The sequence below is a fragment of the Amblyomma maculatum genome, chromosome 7, assembly GCF_055883805.1.
Source record: "Amblyomma maculatum isolate TAMU_Amacu chromosome 7, ASM5588380v1, whole genome shotgun sequence".
NCBI classification, from domain to species: Eukaryota; Metazoa; Arthropoda; class Arachnida; order Ixodida; family Ixodidae; genus Amblyomma; species Amblyomma maculatum.
Window position 1 is genome coordinate 54,441,444 of NC_139350.1, and position 23,011 is coordinate 54,464,454.

General features: G+C 46.6%; 1 pseudogene; it reads right to left on the bottom strand.

Annotated features, from left to right (window-relative positions):
- Positions 1-7,601: 7,601 nt before the first annotated feature.
- The window catches only part of LOC146183231 (uncharacterized), a 28,241-nt pseudogene continuing 12,831 nt past the window's right edge, over positions 7,602-23,011 (bottom strand).

Consider the following 23,011-nt stretch of genomic DNA (forward strand, 5'->3'; position numbering starts at 1 on the left):
ATCTGGTTTATGCAAAAATTTGACCGTAATGAATAATAATTCAGTTACTCCTTTGTCTAAAGTGCGAATTTGTTTTACATATGCGTTTTGTCATAACGCTAATTTTCATCACGACAATAGCATTTTCTTCAAGGAGGTTAGCTGTATATATGACGAACTGTACATTAAATAAAAGTGCATAAAACAGCATGCAAGAAAAAAATCCAAAATGAATACTAGGTCACTTTTAACTGTAGATGGATGCCTCTTAGCTCACAAATAAAAACCTATATTGCTTCAGCAGATAATAATATTCACCGAAAAAAACGGAATTGTGTTTGCAAACACCGGAAAAAGTCAGCCGAATTCTTTGAAAATAAAAACTGAGAACTGAATATGTGATTTACATTGAATCTTACCTCTCATGTCATGGTAGGTAGCATATTTCGTGGCCGCCTTTTATATATTTTTGAAAGGAACCACATGCCTCAGCTAATGCAATTATGAGCTTACATTCGCTGTTCATGTCATCTGAAAAATCACAATGAAGAATCAGTTCCAACCCCCAGCACAGACTGTTGGAAAAGCACAACCGAAATTTACTTAGCAACTGCTAAGAATCGTAGCAGGGACGGCGCCAATTTCTGGTTATAATGACAACCAGTATGCCTTTTATTTTTCACATTTAAAGCAAATTTGTGTAGTTATCGTTCACTCGCTTTCGTGCGACAGGGTGCATGATTCTTTACAATTGCCCTAGAATGTATTTAGCATGGTCTTATAAAGAACAAGTAAAGGGAGCATCCCACGGAGATCCTTTGACGGTTCGAACATATCCCAGAAGGGAGCTCGCAGGGACGTCCTTCGGATTACCCTGTTGCGATGTGGGAGGGGGATTTAAACAGGACGTCCCTGGGAGTTCGCCTGTTGTCTGGGTATATAGTCCAGTACCTGCGCATACCGGGAAACTCTTGTGAATGAGTATATTACAAGTACTTGAGAAAAGTGCATCTCAAAGCTATGACTCCTCTATGATTGCGAAATCTGAATGTGTGCGTAAGCTTGGAGCATGTAGTTCGTCAATAGCCGGCAATAAATATAAGTTTCTGCTGTGTGTGTTATATATATATAGCATGCGGCATTCCCTGTGTCTAAATGGAATATGCAGATCACGCTGAATTATATTGTACGGGCTGCAGCATGCAGTTCTGCACATGGGCATTCATCAAGTACGAATTTTTAACGAAATTTATACGTGTTGAATCAGCCTATATTTCTACTCACTGAGTTCAACACAAGATAATTATTACTAGAAATGTTCAGAATGGTCAGCTCCAGCACGGTGGCCACTTTTCAATCGAAATTCAATTCTGCGTCAGTATTCTTCCCACACCAGCCCTGCCCTAATTGTCCCAATACAAATTAAAGATTGCATCTTGAGTCTGCTCATAACACTAGAATGAGCTCAGAATTACTTTGAGAACTGGAAACAAAGAAATTTTGGACAACATATAATGCAAGCTTCTTACAAGACCTTTCTATTACCTTCACCTTCATTACCTTTCACCATCAATCGTTTTCATACTTAGTCGCCTCCTCCCACGTCCGCTATTTGACAGCGGCACATCAGCGCACAGATGCGACGCGCAGATCCCGCCCACAGCTCCTGCGCAGATTTTTCGTTCCATGAGCCTAGAAAGGCTTTAGCCTTGAAAGTTATCTGTTAGAGTTTAATTAAACACTTAACTACTGCCGCGAACCATTCAAATCTTTCTTGTTTTTAACAGCCGTCGGCATGCGGCCTTGTCACTTTGATTGTGGCGCACGGACCGATTTTGTGCTTTGTTTGTTCATGCTCGGGATTGTGAACCGCGCCTTTATCACTTTCGTTGTAGCATGAGATGCGTCGAGATTAGTCTGGAATCCCTGCGGGAAAGCGCGACTGTTTCCTGCAATTCCGGACTTTTCCAGTAACCCTGGCTGGTTTATCTAGATGTTTCTACGCCGACTTTAAATTGCGCACTGCCGAATGCAACTGGCATTCGTAGTTCGACGTCCGCCGAGACCTCTTGTTATCGTAACTTGAGTTATTGCTCTGACCCACTCTGCACGCTTCTATCTCCCAATGTTACCCCTACCGTTTCGTTCCATAGTCCTCTGCGTTGTCCTAAACTTAAGTAGAACCCTCTTCGTTAGCCTCTACGTTTCAGCCCCATAGGTGAGTGCAGGTAAGATGCAACTGCTGTATACTTTCCTCTTGAGCGATACCGGCAAGCTGCTAGTCATAATCTGCGAGTGCTTGCCAAATGCGCTCCATCCCAATTTTGTTCTTCTTATTTCCTTTTCATGGTTCGGATCTGCGGTCACTACCTGTCCCAAGTAGACATATTCGCCTGCTACTACCTAACGTAAACTGCTGTTCCTTCCCGAGGCTGTTGAACATTACCTTAGTCTTCCGCATATTGATTTTCAAGCCTACCTTTCTACGTTTCCTATTTAGGTCATCAATCATTAGTTGCAGTTCATTCCCCGAGTTACTCAGTAAGGCAATGTCATCAGCGAATCGCATATTATTGAGGTATTCTCCATCTACCCTCATCCCTAACTGCTCCCATTGCAAGTCTGTGAATACTTCCTCTAAGCAAGCTGGGAATAGTACTGGGAAGATCGCGTCTCCTGGCCTAACACCTTTCTTTACGGGAATTTTGTTACTTTCTTTATGCAGAACTGTGGTTGCTGTGCAGCCACTATATATATCTTCCTGCACTTTCACGTACGGCTCGTCTACCCCCTGATTTCCCAATGCCTGCATCACAGCCGAGGTTTCTACAGAGTCAAATGCTTTTTCGTAATCAATGAATGCTATGCATAAGGGCTGGTTATATTCCGAACATTTTTCTATCACCTTGTTAATGGTATTTACATGATCGATAGTAGAGTACTCTTTCCGAAAACCTGCTTGATCCTTTGCTTGATTGCAGTCTATGGTTGTCCTGATTCTATTAGCGATTACCTTAGTAAATACTGGTAACAGACAGTAAGCTGATTGGTCTGTATTTTTTAAGGTCCTTAGCGTCCCCTTTCTTATGAATGAGAATAATGTTTGCGTTCTTCCATGATTCCGGTACCGTCAATGACACCAGGCACTGCGCATACAGGGTGGCCAGTTTTTCTAGCACGATATCCCTCTCGTCCTTCAACAAATCTATAGTTATCTGATCCTCTCCAGCTGTTTTTCCCCTTTTCATAGTTTCTATTGCTTTCTAAACCTCGTCCTTCATCACTGGCGGAACGTCTGGCTGTTTTTCATTACCGCCAATCTCTTTACGGTCCTGACTACTTTGGTTACTGTAGAGACCAGTATAGAACTCCTCGGCTACTTTTACTACCTTGTCCATATTTGTGATGACGTGGCCCGCCTTGTCCCTTGGCGCATACATCTGATTTTTGCCTATGCCTAATTTCTTCTTCACCGCTTTTAGGCTTCCCCCGTTCTTTACAGTATGCTCAATTTTCTCCGTGTTATACTTCCTTATATCGGCCACTTTGCGCTTATTGATTAGCTTTGATATCTTTGTGAATTCTATCTGGTCTGCTGGATTGGAAGCTTTCTGGCGTTTCTTAAATATTTCGTCTCCTTAGAGAGCTTACCGGTATCCTCTCTAACTATCCCACCGCCTATTTCTGCAGCGCACTCTGATATCTCTGAAATGATTGTTTATTGCTTCTAGGGTAATGTCGCCATCCTCGGTTAGAGCTGAATATCTATTCTGTAGCGAGATTCTGAACTCTTCTGCCCTCCCCCTCACCGCTAATTCGTTGATATGGTCTTCTTTCTTACTAATCTGTTGCGTTCTTTCTTCCTATTTAGACAAATTCGGGACCGCACCATCCTGTGGTTACTGCATCGCACTTTCCCGTTTACCTCTACATCTTGCATAATGGCAGGGGTTGAACACGGTATGAAGTGAATTTCATTTTCAGTCTCCCCGTTAGGACTTTTTCATGTCCATTTCCGGTTCTTCCGTTTGCTGAAGAGAGTATTCATGATTCATAAGTTATTGCGCTCTGCAAATTCAACTAGTAACCCCTGCTATTCCCAGAGCCAATGCCATAGTCACCTACTGCCTGGTCTCCTGCCTGCTTTTCCCCTACCTTGGCATTGAAGTCGCCCATTGCGTCTTTACTTTTCGCATTGCTGACTCTACATCTTCGTAGAAGCTTTCAACTGCCTGGTCATCATAACTACATGTAGTTGCATAGACCTGCACAACCTTCAGTCATTACCGCGTATTAGCCCAATTACGATGCCTGCCACCCTCTCATTGATACTATAGATTTCATCTATATTACCCGCTATATACTTATTGACAAGGAAACCTACTCCCAGTTCTCGCCTCTCCGGTAAACCTCGATAATACAGTACATGCGCATCCTTCAGTACTGAATATACCTCATTCGGCCTCCTAACCTCACTAAGCCCTATGACATCCCATTTCATACCCTCTAGCTCCTCTAACAGCACTGCTGAACTAGCTTCACTAGCTAGGGTTCTAGCGTTAAACGTTGCCAGGGTCAGTTTCCAATAGCGGTCTGTCCAACGGAGCCAGGAATTCTTAGCACCCCCTGCTGCGTCACAGGTCTGCGTCTGACCGCCGGCGTGGTCAGTTGTTCCGCAGCCGCTGGTGACTGAGGGCCGGGGTTTTAGGGACTAATCATGGGAGGTTGCGGCCAGTTACCCTGATGAGGGAGTGCGTTGCCGGAGGTGTTCACCGGCATCAGGTCGCACCCCAAACCTGTTTATGCAATTCCATCGACACGCGGACTATTTTTTGTTCCGGTGGAGAAAGGCGCGGCACCGGGATTCGAGCCCCGGTCCTCTTGCATGCGAGGCGAATGTTCTACCGCTACGCCACCGCTGTACGGCCTTTCCTTTCACTGATCTATAAATAGGATAGGGACCCATTACGTAGCAGGCAACAATTTCCAAAATGTATTTGCTGTCTATGGGTTGCATAAGGACTAAGCGATTTCCTCCCCGCGGCTTCGCTGCCTGACGTGTAAGACAGTACGGACGTGTATCAGGGCATCTTTTCTCATGCGGGGTCATGACACGACACGACAGAAATTTTCATAAGTTTTCTTGCCATTGTTGTGCCTTGCGAGGAGTGTCATGAAAATACTCTAAAAAGAGCTTGCGGAGGCTCTTCGGAACGACAACATGGAATGGCTGCTCACCACTGTCTCTGTTCGCGGCGGGTATATACCGCAGGAGAATCCCATCTTCAGCTTCTAAATAGCAGTCGTAGCTGCCGGCAGGCGCTGTGGTTCTTGCAGGGTTGGTGCTTTCCAGGCTTTCCCGTATCTTGCTACACTAATGATAGCTGAGCTGAGCGCCAAGCAGCTTTCGACGGAGACAAGTGTGCCTCAGGCATCTGCGGCAACTGATACAGCCAGGACTTGTAGTGCCGGCTCGCCATCTCCAGGTAACGGAACACAGGACAGGTCGTCGGCTGCCTTACTGAAGATGCCTTTCTTATATTCCACCCTTTAAATGTACTTCTGAAGAGCGAACGCCCAGCGGGCTAGGCGGCCGGCTGGGTTTTGAAATCGTTAACTCAGCCGAATCGAAATACATATCAAACATTTTAGCGCAAATATAATCGCCAAGCCCTCTTCCTCTGTTACTGTGTAGTTTCTCTCCGATGATGTGAGAGAGCGGCTTGCAAACACCATAGGGCAAAGCTTCCCTTGGTGCTCCTGAAGCAGAACGGCGCCGATGCCACACTCACTCGGATCAGTTCGCATCGTGAAGGACTGGTTAAAGTCCGGTAGCCGCAGACGAGCAGTATACGAGATAGACGTTGACAAGCCCGAAACGCTACCTGCTCCGTATCAGTCCAGGACCAACGGGCACATTTCCGGAGAAGCTGATGAAGAGGTCTTGCCATGCCGGCGCAGTTTGTAATGAAGTGGCGATAAAAGCCCACCATGCCCAAAACGTGTTGCAGGCTCTTGACGCTAATCGGTGGTGGCAGCTGTAATGTGGTCTGTAGTTTCTCCTCGTCTGGCCAGACTAGGCCCGTTCCACAATAAAACCAAACAGGCTGATTTTGCGCGAAACCAACTGTACTTTGCGCGGGTTAACTGTACTCGCGTCCTGCATTCGTTTCAGAGCAGTAGTTAGATGGATCAGATGATTATCTAGACTTTCCAAAAACACCAGAAAGTTGTCAATGTAAGCCATTGCGTAGTTTTATTTAGCGTCTCTCAGCCCGATAACCATTACTTTCTGAAATGTCGCAATTGTGAATTGCATAAACCGAAGAGCTGTCGGAAAAACTCGAATAATCCCGAATGGAAAGTGAATGCGGTTTTTCGACATCACAATGATAAATCGGTATTTGCAGAAAACCCCTGCTACAGTCCAGAGTAGTGAATAGCTTTGCTGACTCAAGCGTATACGTGACGGAATCGACTAGCGGTAAAGGGTGAGTCTCTGACTGTTAAGGCGTTCAGTCTCCGATAATTGACACACAAGCGTGCTGTGCCATCTTAGGCTCAAGAGCAACGGGAAAGGTCCAAGGGCTTTTTGAGGGTTTTACTGCACCAGTAGTCATTTTGTCGAGAGCAATATCCAGAAGGGCTCATTTGTGGAAGCTCAACGGCCTCGGGTTGCAATGGATCGGGCGGAAGCTGCCGATGTCGATCCTGTGCGTCAGCATTTCCCGAAGCCTCCGTGAACATCGTAGCGAAGGGGTTAAGTGCCGCCTCGATTCTGGATATTTCTGCTGGTGACCCTGAGAAAGGCTACGGAACAGTGAGAACACCACCTGCTGTCACGCTCACCGCGGAGGGGTCTCTCACCAGCGGATTTGAAAGGCGCCCTGTTATATTTGTTACGAACTTGAAAGCTTGTCTGAATTCATGCCGTATCTGTAGCTGCCTGAATGCAGATAAGCCACAATTGCTGCTTTCGAGATGAAGTTACGGCTCAAAATTGACGGGAAGGAGAGTCCTCGAAGATGTAGAAAGCGCTGCCTTATGATGATACCCGTAAGCGCGCTGCAGAGGTTGCGTACGCTATCTGTGGCGATGACAAACGAAGCACTGTGTTAGCATTTCGTAACTGCAAATGTTTTGCGCGTCATGCTTGCTTGACATGATCGTCGAAAACAAACGGTAGCCACCAAAGGTACATTATCAGGGCTGGTATGATGGAGAGGGTAAGTAGATGGCAAATCGCTTACCATTCGGTCCTTGATGTTCTGGGGCCATGCTTCAGGCTCCAAAGGCAGGCCATCGCCATTGATGTCGGGGCTGTACGGGCCAGAGGGGCGACTTCTTTCCACGTCTCCTGCGTCACTTAGGTTGACGTCGGCTGTAGCTCTATCCCTTGGCCGCAGGGTGGTGTAGCGACCAAAACGCCAGGCTACGTGCTAGCCACATGGCCCTATTATCCGCGTGGTAGCGGGTGGCAGCAACAAGATACCCATTCTTCAGGACTGCATGCTCATGGCAGCGCTCGGTCTCAGGCGGAGGCCCGGTCCGGCGCTGCCGCCCCATACTGCTGGTCCGTCACCGGAGGAGGCGCTCCAGGGCCTGCGACCTAGTGGAAGCTGTCAACCACTGTACAACAGCCGAGGGTCACCAGGCTGTGCGTTGCCGATGATCCGAGCACGCACAGGATGGCCCGAGAGAGGTCGCCGAGGGAGGTGGGGTACGTACTGCAGCTCCGCCAGGAAAGACGACTCGATGCGGGACGCTTCTCTAGCCATGCCGTCGAAGTCCGAGAATGGCGGGCGCCAGAGATATGGCTGGTACAGTCATAAAATTTATGAGCGTGAACACAGCAAAGCGAGCGGCGCTGTACAATCAGCGCGGCCTAGCGTGCGCTGGCAGACTTCGCGTGCGATATACAGGTATGCGTGGCTACTAGGCTGTTACATGAGGGGACGCAGACTCACTGTCTGCAATCCACAGCGCTGATAACAAAGGCTCAGGCACTAAATGGCCTGGTCGCTTTCCCATGCACGTGCAAAGCTATTATCTGATGCGGTAAACAAAACACGGAAACTTAGAGTTGGACAGCACATCAGAATTCTTGTCGCTGCGCACTCGACATGCATCATACATATGCGTGGCCCTTTCTTGACCTTTTATCGCCACGTGTTGTAACTAACGCAGACTGCAAGCCTAGACGAGGCAACAGACGGAATTGATGGCAGGGAGTGCATCCGCTCATTTAAAAGCCTTACCGAGCGTATCTCGCAAGTCAACTCTTTGCCAGCGCTTGCTAGGCTGCGGTGATTATGCAGGGCGACACGATTTGCCGGGTTTACACTCATTTTTATGACTGTACCTTGGATGGCATCTATGTATTGCATGAGCCACCTTCTCTGGATCCGGAACTACAGGATCTGCTCGCTCATGGAGATTTTGTAAACTGTGCAAACACTCGAGCAAGCTCTCGTTTACTCCTTGCATCCTGGCGCAAAGCTCGTCTTTCATGTGGACGACGTAGTCAGGCAGTAAGAACTCTTCTCGAAAACACTCTACAAAATCCTGCTTTGCTGTGAACGGCCGCTGTCTACACCTTTAAGTTGCTGCGGAACCTACTAATGCTACAGGAAGCACATGCGTGACCAGAGCGCAGTCGGAAATTGCCATTGCTATTTTATAGTAATCAATTGCTTCGAGAATATCACAGATTTCTTGTCGATGTATCTTTCAAACTTTGGCACAGACAAATTCAGCTACATCAGATTATCGTGATGCAAGGGAATGGGCGCTTATGAAAGTGGCAACATTTCTGTTAAATATACTTTTGATTGAAGGAGCTGAGACAGTAGGTCAATCATTCCGCTAGCGAAGTTAGAGTGTTCATTTTTCCTTTCTCCTAAGTGCTCTATCACGGAACCCGCATGGGTGGGAGGCTGATATACATCTGTCGATTGGCGCTGCGCCAGGTAAGTTGAAATAATCCGACATGGCTGCGCATGAAACCGCGGAATGTTTTCACCAAACTTACGATACGCGCTGGCCAAATAAAAACTCGAGCAAAAGTCACGTTGGGCGCCAGACGAAGGCTCCACATACTAGAAAACGGAAGCGCGAGCCATGGTCTCGCCCGACGATTGACAAATCCAATCTCTTAAAAACACCGGTTTATTCCGGGTAAATGAAAAAGCACTAAAAAAAAAAGAAAAAACACCGGGCGCTCCTGCGCTGCAAACATGAGGTCGAGACTCCTGACAATTCAATACCAATAATAAAACAGAACGATGATGAGGGCTTTAACTCTGCAAGACAAAACACACGGCGGCGTGAACAGCACGATGCGATACGGCCGGAACACATACGACGGTATTAGGAATATTACTCCTCGCGACGCAGCAACTAACACAAATACGCCTCTCTCTGCAAGCACCGCTTCCGTCTTCGTCCATGGCAGGTCTCCGTTCCATCATCCGTGCACATCCCGCTGGCCCGTGGCGCACGCCGGCCGCGCAACTCTTCTCGCCGGGCTCCCGCCGGGCAAAAGCCTTGAGCCTTGCTCATACCTTGCTTCCTACGCCTTTATCTGCCTGCGTTCCGATTTGTGAGGAACTTTTCCCGCATCGCCGAGCCCTTGGCGCAGCTTACAAAGGCTGACGTGCCATATAAATGGGCAGAGCCACCTACAGTCGTCTCCCGTCCTGAGCTTGTATGAACTAACTGGCCCAAAAAGCTATTTTGATCAACTAGACTACTTAGATGAAAACGTTGAGACGGATATTCACACCAAAGAGAGCTGTATGGGCCTAGCCGTTCTCCTTCAGAAGAGTGCCGGACAGGAGACAGTTATCGAGTACGCTAGCAGGTCCTTCTCAAAAGCATCGACGACCGAGATGAAGTGCCTCGCGATCATTTGGGCCACTTGAAAGTTCCACCCGTTCCATGTTAGACCATTCAAGGTGGTAAGCGATCACCATGCTTGGCAGCAGCCTCACCGGCAACATGCTAAGGAACCCTTTCTGTTTTGTGCTGCATGTTGTTGCGGTTCTGCTGCGAGCTGAATTATCGTCACGCAGTTGTTTCAATGATACACCAAGTCACAGTGAAAGCCTGGGGGCGTATCCGATATCATCGACACGTGTCGGTAACATTTGCCTCGTGGAAGATCCGACAGCGCCAGCTATCATCGCCACGTCAATGCCAACAGCGGTTACGTCGGTCCACATGACCTGCTTCCCCGCTATAAAAGGACAGACCACATCGAGCCTCACCAGTGGGCATGGCAGCAGCCTGAGCGGCAACATGCTAAGGAACCCTTTCTGTTTTGCGCTGCAGGTTAGTCGATACTTATCTACTAAATGCTATCGAAGCGATAACCGCTTCTTAGTGCTGCTGCCCTGCCCGCTACCTTTGATGAATGTCTTCAGTTATGTCATTTCTATATCGAGAGACCTGTTGGCGTGTGGGGATGTTGAGGCAAATCCGGGCCCTACTGAAAAAGAAATGCTTTTAGAATTACTGGACGGCCAGGGAACGTTGACCTCAGCTATGGAAGCCTTACGTAGTTCTCAAACCGATATTGAGCGGAACATTCATTTATTTATTTATTTATTTATTTATTTATTTATTTATTTACCCTCAGGGCCCGGGGGCATTACAGAGGGGAGTGGGATACATAAAAGTATATGAATGTACGTACAGCAAAGTTACAGAAGAAAATACATTACAAGTACTAAAAAACATGCGCAAAAAGAACAAGGAAAACAAAACTTCACAATGCAGTGGGGATAAGTAAAAACTATGTCAGGAAGTAAAGGGCAAACAACATAGTAACGAGCAATATACATTCAAAGAAAAACAATGGCTTTCCGAAATGCGTCGTTATCTGTTATACGTGCGATATCATGGGGAAGGTGATTCCAACTGACACAAGTTCTAGGTATGAATGAGTCATGGAAACATTTTGTGTGACTAGATGGAACCCCAAGTTTATGGCGGTGATCAATGCGCGCTGATATGTAAGATGGTCTTGTTAGTAATCTTTCTTTCAGGTAGCTGTTGTGGTAAATTTTATGAAAAAGGGATAATGATGCTACTGATCTGCGGTGAGATAGAAGTGGAAGGGACAAACTTGATTTCATAGCAGTTACACTACTTGTTCGGTGATAGTTTGACAGTATGAAGCGACAGGCGTGGTTCTGCACAGCTTCCAAATCGGAAACGAGTGAATCAATGCCAGGGTTCCAGACAGATGCAGAATATTCTAATCTGGAGCGTACCAGAGTTTTATAAAGCAATAATTTTAATGAACTGGATGAACGAGAGAAATTTCTCCGAAGGTACCCTAGCATGCGGTTTGCGTTATTTACGATATAGTCAACGTGGGGTTTCCAAGATAGGTTAGAAGAAACGTAAACACCTAGATACTTGTAAGAGTACACAGTCTCAAGAAAAACATTGTTAATCTGATAAGTAGCGGGTATGCTGGAACTACGAGAAATGTGCACATGCTTACACTTATTATTTAATTCCATATTCCATTCCTTACACCAATCAAGAACCTTGTTAATATCAGACTGAAGGCAGTAAATAACGTAGTCATCAGAAAAAAGGTTAATTGAAGAAGAAATGTTAGCCGATAAATCATTTATATAGATGAGAAAAAGGAGGGGCCCGAGAACGGACCCTTGAGGTGCGCCAGAACGGACAGGTATAGAATGTGAATCAATGTTATTTGCTGTAACGTATTGTGAACGGTTTGAAAGAAAACTCTTCAGCCATGCAAGCACCTTAGGGTCAATGTTCAGGTTATTTAATTTAAGGAAGAGAAGCGCATGAGAGACCTTGTCAAACGCTTTAGAAAAGTCTATAAATATGCAATCTGCCTGAAGCCCGCGATCAATGATGCAATGAAGGTCATGTGTGAAGCATATTAGCTGAGTTTCGCATGAAAATGACTTACGAAATCCATGCTGGGTTATGCTGAAAAAGGAATTCGACTCTAAAAAAGAAACAAGATGCGAGTATATAACATGTTCCATGATCTTACAAGGGATACTAGTGAGTGATATAGGACGAAAGTTGTGAGGAGAATGTTTATTTCCAGACTTATGCAGAGGAATCACCTTCCCAACTTTCCAATCATTGGGAATACAACCTGTTTCAAGAGACTGATCAAATAATTTAGTAAGGATTATGGAGCATGATGACTTTGTGTTTATCAAAAACTTAGAATTAATATTGTCAATACCGCAGGAGGAGGAGACCTTAAGATTTTCAATAAGATTCAGAACGCCTGATACGTCAGATAGAACTGGATTCATGGGAACAACATCAAAAACAGGGCCCTCTTGATTAGCAATAGAAACATTGTCAGAAAAAGCTGCCGCCGCGAAAACATTGTCAAGAATAGAAGCACATTCGTTAGGTGGAAACGCAACACCGTCAGAAGATGTGAGTAATATTGTGGATGTGTCTTCCTTGTTGACAATGTTCCAAAATTGTTTAGGATTGTTAATCAACATAGCAGGTAAAGTATGGTTAAAGAATGAGTCCTTGGCGCTTTTTAGCGCAGTTTTGTACTCTGCTGCTGTGAGGAAATAGGATTCCCATCGTTGCTTAGAATTCGACAACTTGGCAGAGCGAAACGAACGCTTCTTCTTATTGGAAAGTCTTTTTAAAAGATTATTATACCAAGGAGATTCCCTGTTCCACCTCAAGGACCTAAGCGGCACGAAAGTTTTAGTGAGACGTTCGACGGCGTACTTAAATAATTTCCAGTTAGTGTCAACAGAACGCAGTGAGAACCCAGGTAAGTATTCGTTCAGAAAAAGAGCTAGTTCGCGGTTAATGGTGTCAAAATCGGCCCGTTTATAATCTTTAATGCGCTTAATCTGATTGAGGTGGCTACAAGCAGGAATTTGCACATCAAAGTGCAGCAAGGAATGATCACTGAGGCCAGGCAGGTGCAAAACCGAAGAGATAAAATGCGGTACGTTAGTTAGAACATGATCTAAAACACTAGATGTGGATGAAGTAGTTCGAGTAGGTTTAGAGACCAACTGTGACAGGTTGAAGTCCAAACACGTCGTCAAAAACTTGTTACATTCAGTGGAGAAAGGGCTCAGATAAGGCGAAGTATCAATTCACATGATACTGGGGTAGTTAAAGTCTCCAGCTAAGAGAATAGGCATGCTCGGAAAGCGTACAGTGATTAGGTTAAGGGCGTCATGTAATTCGTCAACAAAAGTCTGGCTCGAAGATGGGGGACGGTAATATATGCCCAAAATCATCCTCTTAAAATGTGCACAAAGTTCTACCCAAACCAACTCCAAGCTATTAGAAAAATTAATAGGTGATGCAACAATATTATCCGCGACAGCTATTAAAACTCCTCCGCCACATTTTTGACCTCTATCTAATCTAAACACATTATAACGCTTTCTACAATCAAACAGTTCTTTGTTGGCTATCATGGAAGAAAGCCATGTTTCCGTTAATAACACAACGTCAGCATCACACGAATAAATGACAGAATTAAGTTCATCGCGCTTAGGTAATAAGCTTCTTATATTGGTAAAAAGAACAGAAAGAGAGTTTACAGTACCAGGTGCCGACCCACCGCCCCTCGCACATCCCTACGACGCAGGACCTGTCAGGTCAGGTGTATCGATACTTGAATGCTGATTGTAGTCCGGCGAAGAATTCAAGCGATCGGCATGCTTAGTATGCGACGAGCCAGATGTGACGTTACTAGTTTCACCATCAAAAAATGGTGTAGGTTCCCGAAGATTACTTTCAATGAAAACGCAATCGCGAAAAGGGTTATAGCTGTAGCATTGGCTATTAATATGCAGTTTGTTGTACCTAAGTTTGTAATACCCGTCCTGTTCTGAACTGAAGCAACTTTTTCCTGGCTTGGCGTGTTTGAAACGAGTAATCTTCACTCATGGTGATACTTTTATCTTTTAGTTTGGTAGACTGAGATAGAACCTGTTGCTTCGTTTTAAATGAGCGGAACTTCACGATAACAGGGCGGCATTTTCCGTCTGAGAATGCACCAATTCTATGAGAACGTTCAAACGCATCCTTTGTAAGCACTGGACTAAAGCAGCTGGAAATAATGTCTAACAGCTTTACTTCGGTTTCTTCCCATGTTTCCGATGAACTGTCAGACAATCCAAAAAATATTAAGTTGTCTCTTCGCTGCCGGTCTTCTAACTGAGCTTGAGAAACCCGCAGTCTGGCATTTTCACGAACCAGGTTGTCCGCGAGTTCACGCAGGGTTAGCAACTCTTGTCGAGCTACGTCATCGGATGATGTTTTGGTTTCAACCGCAGACAGCCTCGCATCAATATCAGAAATGCTCTTCTTCATAGTTTCCTGGCATTCTTTAATCTCAGTAATGGAAGTAACTAGACGTGACTGTTCCGTTTCCATTTAGCAGTGCGTCAACATATCATTCACCTTTCCCTGTAGTGTTTCATCTCTTTCATTGTCTCTAGACCGCGTAACAACACCAGAACCACCGGAACCAGGGCCAGGGTTAAGCTCAACGTCTCCCGACTGCAAGAGCAGCTGGAAACACACATCAAATGACTGCACAAGCAAACCTAGTAGCAATCGTGGGCGTGGGAACAGCAGAAGACAGGCATTACAGGACTTCTTAGAATCTTGTCGCTGCGCACTCGACATGCATCATAAATATGCGTGGGCCTTTCTTGACCTTTTATCGCCACGTGTTGTAACTAACGCAGACTGCAAGCCTAGACGAGGCAACAGACGGCATTGATGGCAGGGAGTGCATCCGCTCATTTAAAAGCCTTACCGAGCGTATCTCGCAAGTCAACTCTTTGCCAGCGCTCGCTAGGCTGCGGTGATTATGCAGGGCGACACGATTTGCCGTGTTTACACTCATTTTTATGACTGTACCTTGGATGGCATCTATGTATTGCATGAGCCACCTTCTCTGGATCCGGAACTACAGGATCTGCTCGCTCATGGAGACTTTGTAAACTGTGCAAACACTCGAGCAAGCTCTCTTTTACTCCTTGCATCCTGGCGCAAAGCTCGTCTTCCATGTGGACGACGTAGTCAGGCAGTAAGAACTCTTCTCGAAAACACTCTACAAAATCCTGCTTTGCTGTGAACGGCCGCTGTCTACACCTTTAAGTTACTGCGGAACCTACTAATGCTACAGGAAGCACATGCGTGACCAGAGCGCAGTCGGAAATTGCCATTGCTATTTTATAGTAATCAATTGCTTCTAGAATATCACAAACAGATTTCTTGTCGATGTATCTTTCAAACTTTGGCATAGGCTAAATTCAGCTACAGCAGATTATCGTGATGCAAGGGAATGGGCGCTTATGAAAGTGGCAACATTTCTGTTAAATATACTTCTGATTGAAGGAGCTGGGACAGTAGGTCAATCATTCCGCTAGCGAAGTTCGAGTGTTCATTTTTCCTTTCTCCTAAGTGCTCTATCACGGAACCCGCATGGGTGGGAGGCTAATATACATCTGTCGATTGGCGCTGCGCCAGGTAAGTTGAAATAATCCGACATGGCTGCGCATGAAACCGCGGAATGTTTTCACCAAACTTACGATACGCGCTGGCCAAACAAAAGCTCGAGCAAAAGTCACGTTGGGCGCCAGACGAAGGCTCCACATACTAGAAAACGGAACCGCGAGCCATGGTCTCGCCCGACGATTGACAAATCCAATCTCTTAAAAACACCGGTTTATTCCGGGTAAATGAAAAAGCACTAAAAAAAAAAGAAAAAACACCGGGCGCTCCTGCGCTGCAAACATGAGGTCGAGACTCCTGACAATTCAATACCAATAATAAAACAGAACGATGATGAGGGCTTTAACGCTGCAAGACAAAACACACGGCGGCGTAAATAGCGCGATGCGATACGGCCGGAGCACATACGACGGTATTAGGAATATTACTCCTCGCGACGCAGCAACTAACACAAATACGCCTCTCTCTGCAAGCACCGCTTCCGTCTTCGTCCATGGCAGGTCTCCGTTCCATCATCCGTGCACATCCCGCTGGCCCGTGGCGCACGCCGGCCGCGCAACTCTTCTCGCCGGGCTCCCGCCGGGCAAAAGCCTTGAGCCTTGCTCATACCTTGCTTCCTACGCCTTTATCTGCCTGCGTTCCGATTTGTGAGGAACTTTTCCCGCATCGCCGAGCCCTTGGCGCAGCTTACAAAGGCTGACGTGCCATATAAATGGGCAGAGCCACCTACAGTCGTCTCCCGTCCTGAGCTTGTATGAGCTAACTGGCCCAAAAAGCTATTTTGATCAACTAGACTACTTAGATGAAAACGCTGAGACGGAAATTCACACTAAAGAGAGCTGTATGGGCCTAGCCGTTCTCCTTCAGAAGAGTGCCGGACAGGAGACAGTTATCGAGTACGCTAGCAGGTCCTTCTCAAAAGCATCGACGACCGAGATGAAGTGCCTCGCGATCATTTGGGCCACTTGAAAGTTCCACCCGTTCCATGTTAGACCATTCAAGGTGGTATGCGATCACCATGCTTGGCAGCAGCCTCACCGGCAACATGCTAAGGAACCCTTTCTGTTTTGTGCTGCAGGTTGTTGCGGTTTTGCTGCGAGCTGAATTATCGTCATGCAGTTGTTTCAATGATACACCAAGTCACAGTGAAAGCCTGGGGGCGTATGCGATATCATCGACACGTGTCGGTAACATTTGCCTCGTGGAAGATCCGACAGCGCCAGCTATCATCGCCACGTCAATGCCAACAGCGGTTACGTCGGTCCACATGACCTGCTTCCCCGCTGTAAAAGGACAGACCACATCGAGCCTCACCAGTGGGCATGGCAGCAGCCTGAGCGGCAACATGCTAAGGAACCCTTTCTGTTTTGCGCTGCAGGTCAGTCGATACTTATCTACTAAATGCTATCGAAGCGATAACCGCTTCTTAGTGCTGCTGCCCTGCCCGCTACCTTTGATGAATGTCTTCAGTTATGTCATTTCTATATCGAGATACCTTTTGACGTGTGGGGATGTTGAGGCAAATCCGGGCCCTACTGAAAAAGAAATGCTTTTAGAAGTACTGGACGGCCAGGGAACGTTGACCTCAGCTATGGAAGTCTTACGTAGTTCTCAAACCGATATTGAGCGGAACATTTTATCTCTGACCAAACGCATAGAAGGTTTAGAAAAACAGCTGACAGATTTGAACGCTTTGAACAACCGTGTGATTACAATAGAGGACACTGTCGGGAAGGTTGATAAACAGTTATCGGCGCTTCTTTCCAAAGTCGATGACTTGGAAAATAGGAGTCGCAGAAACAATTTAGTTATATACGGATTAGCTGAGGAAGACGAAGAAACAGCAGCCGAACTTGAAAGTAAACTGATTACTGAGGTATTTCAAGACAAATTAGGGTTAACTCTCTCTGGCATTGATAGGTGTGATCGACTTGGTCGAAAAAATAGAGATAAGGAACGTCCTGTGATAGTCAAGTTTATAGATTACCGAGAAAAAGCATCGGCGTTAAAGTCAGCCTACAAGCTAAAGGGATCCTCAATTTCAATTTCTGAAGACTTTTCTACCAGAATGCGGGAAATCCGAAAGCACCTGTGAAAGAGTGCCGCCCGGGAAAAGGAAAATGGAGCCAAGGTGAAATCGGTGTACAATAAATTGTCCGTTGACAGTATAATGCATGGCTGGGATGAAGTGAAACATGCACGTTTTAAATTAAACAGCAAAAACATCTGACAGCAAAAACAACTGACAGCAAAAGCCCGTTCCCAAATCGCTAAAGATATCAAATGCAAACTGCAGAAGCATATTAAATAAAATTAGTGAGTTAGAAGGAATTTTACTTTGCGAAGATCCAGATATCGCGGTTTTAACTGAGACATGGTTAAACGAAACCTTTTACGATAGCGAATTCGCACTAGTTTACTACAGTGTACTTAGAAAAGACCGTGGTAGCAAAGGAGGAGGAGTCGCCATAATCTTCAAAAATTATTTCAACATAGTGGGCATGCCTGGAGTGCCTAATATCGAATGCATTTTCTGTAAGGCTTACCACAACATGGTGCGGTACATTGTTGGATCTTTGTATAGGCCTCCTGGATCACCTGTCAGTGTTTTAAATAATGTGGCAGATTATATGAGAACTTTTATTAAGCCAAATGATCGAATTATTTTAGCAGGCGATTTCAACTTACCGGATATTGACTGGCCAAATTTCGCAATCAAAGCCTATAGCGATGAATCAAGGGAAGCCATGCTTGATATAGCGTTCTTATATGCCTTGACACAAACTGTAGAGCAGCCGACCCGAATACAAGGGAGTTCAAAATCCACACTAGACCTTTCTTTTTGTTTTTGGCACAATTTTAGATACAGCTAAATGTGTAGTCATATCCGGTATCTATGATCACCAAGCCGTTCTACTCACTCTTTCCGGCTTAACTGTTGATAAAAATTGCTCAGAAATGCATTTTAGAAACTTCTCTCGAGCTGATGATGTTTCCATTGTCGATGTTCTTTCCTTCAACTTTGATACATTTTGTAATAGCACTGACACTGTTCACAAACTTTGGGACCTGTTTAAAGCTATGATACACGAATGCATTGAATGCCACGTGCCGGTTATTGTTAAAAAGATGACAAAAAGCCCATGGATTTCTCGGGCGACATTGCAGTTAAAAAGTAAACTGAAACGGATGAAAAAGAAAAAAGCAACAAGTAATTCTCCGGAATTAGAACAAAAGATCAGTTTGGTTAGTTCTCAGCTCAAACAGAACACTATCGCTGACAAACAGCGTTACTTTGAAGAATCGTTACCCAAATTTATCTCTGAGTCTCCCGGGAAATTCTGGCGTTTGGTCTCCCCAACATCAAAGGTCAATAACGAGTTTGAAATCAAAGGTGTTTTGGTCAGTGATGCACAAACAGTATCTAATGAATTCAATGAACATTTTAAGTCCGTGTTTAATGATGACAATAACATTTTTCCGAAATTTGAAGCTTCCCTCCCGCCTCTAGATGACGTAGTTAGTGAGCATGGCATTTTAAACATGTTACTTAACCTTGACATAAAGAAATCAGCTGACCAGAGAACATACCTAATGCCTTTTTGAAAATATATGCACAATGGACATCTAAGTATTGTGAGCCTTCTGTGGACCTTCTTTCATTTGTACATGCCATGATCTTCTTTCATTTGTACATACCATCATCATCGTCCCGCGGCGCCGGCTCCGGCGCGCGCCTGGGTTCATGATCGGATTAAAACGCTAGACAAGGCTTCGCTGTCCTTGCCGTCACGACCTCGCCGTCTCGACGTAGCCTTCTTTTACAAGTGGTGGAGGTGAAATTTGATCCCCTTGCTGCCTTGGGCCCTGCCTCTCGCTGGAGCTACGTTCCGGTCGCCGTTTGGCAACTGCCACCATCGCTATGTCTACCGACAGTACCCACGAACCGGCCGGACCCTCTACCTCGGCTGCACCACCCCCTCCGACTGTGCCCACACGACAGCGCGACCCGCCGCTGTCCGCTGGTCGTCGCGATGAAGACGTCGATGACTGGCTTGACACCTATGAACGCTGCTGTTCCTACAACCGGTGGGACGATGCTCTGAAATTTCTCAACGTTTCTTTCTACCTGATTGAGGTTGCCAGGAATTGGTTCATCAACCGCGAGCCCCACACAACTAACTGGCCCACCTTCAAGCAGCAATTCCGACAGTACTTCGTCGACCCGGCTGTTCGGACGGAGATCGCAAGGAACAAGCTCGCTTCCCGCCGTCAAGGTCCCGATGAGTCCTATGCGTCTTACATAGAGGCCATACTTGCACTCTGCCGGCGTATTAGTCCCACAATGGCGGAACCCGAACGAGTACACCACGTCTTGAAAGGAATCAATTCTATGGCTTATAACACCCTAGTTGCTCAGAATCCTTCAACTATTGATTCCATTATTACGACCTGCCAACGCATCGACCAGCTGCAGTCCTCCCGATTGCAGCCCACCAACGCTACTGGCCCGACCTATGCTGATCTCGATCTGCGGGCGCTTATTCGAGCCATCATCCGCGAGGAGCTCCAGGCCCTCAAGCCTGTCTGTCGATACGAGTGCGCTCATTCTTCCGTAACTTCTAATGACGCCGGTCTCCGTAGCATCGTCAAAGAAGAGTTGGCAACAATCACCCAACCTATGGCATCTAACCCTCCTGCACCCCGCCCAGTACCGACTTATGCGCACGTCACAGCGTCCCCCCCCCCCTCCTTTGGTTCCCCCGCCCTGACTGCCACCAACCTACAATCACGTCAATGCAATAGCGACGGCTCAACCTGCACCACCCTATTACGCACCTTGGCGCCCCTCCCGACCAGTTTGCTATTACTGTGGCATTAGAGGACATATATCCCGCTTCTGTCATTGCCGCCTCCAGAATGAGCGCCGTGGTTACGACACCTTTGAAAGTGACATGCCTTCAACGTCATATTATCAACGCCGGTTTACTCCAAGCCCACCTCGAAGATCATCCCCACCTCCAGAATCCTCGTGTGAGCCGCGTGGAACCCATGCATCCCGACGCCGGTCCCTATCCCCATACCGCCGCTCAGTTTCCCCTCTCCGACCCGCAACAACTCTCCCTGTCCGCCATTCGGAAAACTAAGCGCTGCAGTTTCCGGAGGGCAAACTGCACTCTGCGAACTTACTAAAAGTCCTCCTGATCGCTCGTATAATGTGATTTCTGTTTTCGCTGAAGGATTACCGGTCAAAGCATTGATTGATATAGGGGCTGCAATTTCTGTCATTCACGCTGATTTGTGCTACCGTTTGCAAAAAGTGACGACACCATATGATGGGCCTGAACTCCGTGGAGCCAATGACGTCCCTTTGCGCCCTTTAGCGAAGTGCACCGTCCGAGTTGTTATTGACGGCGTCCGCCATCATGTGCAGTTTGCTGTGCTCTCACCTTATGCACATCTGATGATTTTTGGAAGGAATTTTTTGTCAACCGCTTCGGCGTTAATTTCTTGTGGCGACCGTGTTATCCATATGACAGACAGCGATTTTTCATCTGAAGTTTCTGAACGACATCATCCCCTCGTTGCCGCCGCTGATACTGTTTTGCCTCAGTGCGAAAAACTGCTTACCGTTGTTTCTGACCACATCACTGACGGGGACGTACTCATCGCACCATCTTATCGTCATCTTGCACGCGGTATCGCCTTCCCGTCTAGGCTTGTGAGGTTCTGCAACGGCTCAGCGACAGTAGCGGCCACTAACACTTCACGTGAATCCCTCGTGCACCCAAAAGGAACTTCTCTCCCCTGCCTGGTGGATGTTCAACCTTTGTCCTTGATGGTGCTCACCGCCCCCTTGCCTTAGCACCGTGTTTCGCCAGACGTCTCTCTTTCTGTTCTCACAAAGACTATTAATCCTAACCTCACGCCGAACCAACGCCAAGAACTGCTGACATTGCTTCGACACCACCAAGCCATTTTTGATGCTTCCCCACCACTGGGACGGACTAGTGTTGCGCACCATCGCATCATTACTGAAGGTAACTCTATCGTTCGCCGACGGCCTTATCGGGTTTACCTCTCTGAACGAAAAGTAACTGAAGAAAATGTAAATGACATGCTCCATCGCAATATTATTCGTCCCTCGACAAGCCCATGGTCCTCCCCAGTAGTGTTAGTTAAAAAAAGGACGGCTCAGTGCGCTTTTGTGTTGATTACCGCGCACTCAACAAAATTACCCGCAAAGATGTATACCAAATGCCAAGAATTGATTACGCCCTTGACTCTCTCCAAGGCGCCGAATATTTCTCGACTTTGGACCTCCGCTCAGGTTATTGGCAAATACCTATGCACGAGGACGATAAAGAAAAAACCGCTTTCGCAACTCCCGATGGCCTTTACGAATTTAATGTTATGCCTTTCGGACTTTGTAACGCACCAGCGACATTTGAAAGAATGATCGATACTGTGCTTCGTGGCCTAAAATGGAGAACCTGTCTATGTTACTTGGATGACATTGTCATCTTTTCGTCAACTTTTAACGACCATCTCACGCGTCTGAATGAGGTCCTCACGTGTCTCGCTCCAGCGGGCCTTCAGCTCAACACCAAGAAGTGCCACTTTGCACCGAAGGAAATTAAAATATTGGGATATCTAGTCAGCCATGACGGCATTCGTCCAGACCCTGAAAAAATCATCGCGGTCTTGAACTTTGCTCGTCCACAACGGACTACAAAATTGCGCAGGTTTCTCGGCCTGGCGTCTTATTCCCGGCGTTTTATAATGCATTTTGCAACTTTTGCTGCTCCACTTCATGAGCTACTTAAAGCACGCAGCCCTTTCGTGTGACTGAACAGTGCGAAACTGCTTTTAATAACCTGAAGCACGCCCTCACATCAGACCCTGTTCTTGGCCACTTCAGTGACAGTGCTCCAACCATCCTGCGCACTGATGCCAGTGGTCTCGGTCTTGGCGCTGTACTTCTGCAGCGCGATGCAACTTCGCGTGAGAAAGTGATTGCCTTCGCCAGTCGGACTATGACTCCAGCTGAGAAAAGCTACACCATTACCGAGCAGGAGTGCCTTGCCGTCGTCTGGGCTGTCCAAAAATTTCACCCTTACCTATACGGTCGGTACTTCACAGTTGTGACCGATCACTATGCTCTTTGCTGGTTGTCTTCGCTCAGAAATTTGACAGGCCGACTTGGCCGTTAGATTCTACGCCTGCAAGAATACCATTTCGACGTCACTTATAAATCGGGTCGCCAACACCAAGACGCCGACGCTCTTTCTCGCTGTCCACTTTCGGAATCGGCTTGCTGTTTTTCTTCCCAATGCATTTCCACCTATGACCACAGCCGACCATCTCTTTCCCCGACGTATATCACAACAGTTTCATTTGACGACTCTGAGAGCAAATACGCTCTCCGCTCACAGCAATTAGCCGATGCCTACTGCCGTTCCATCATCGACCGCCTTATTGGCGCTTCGGACCCACCCAATGCTCG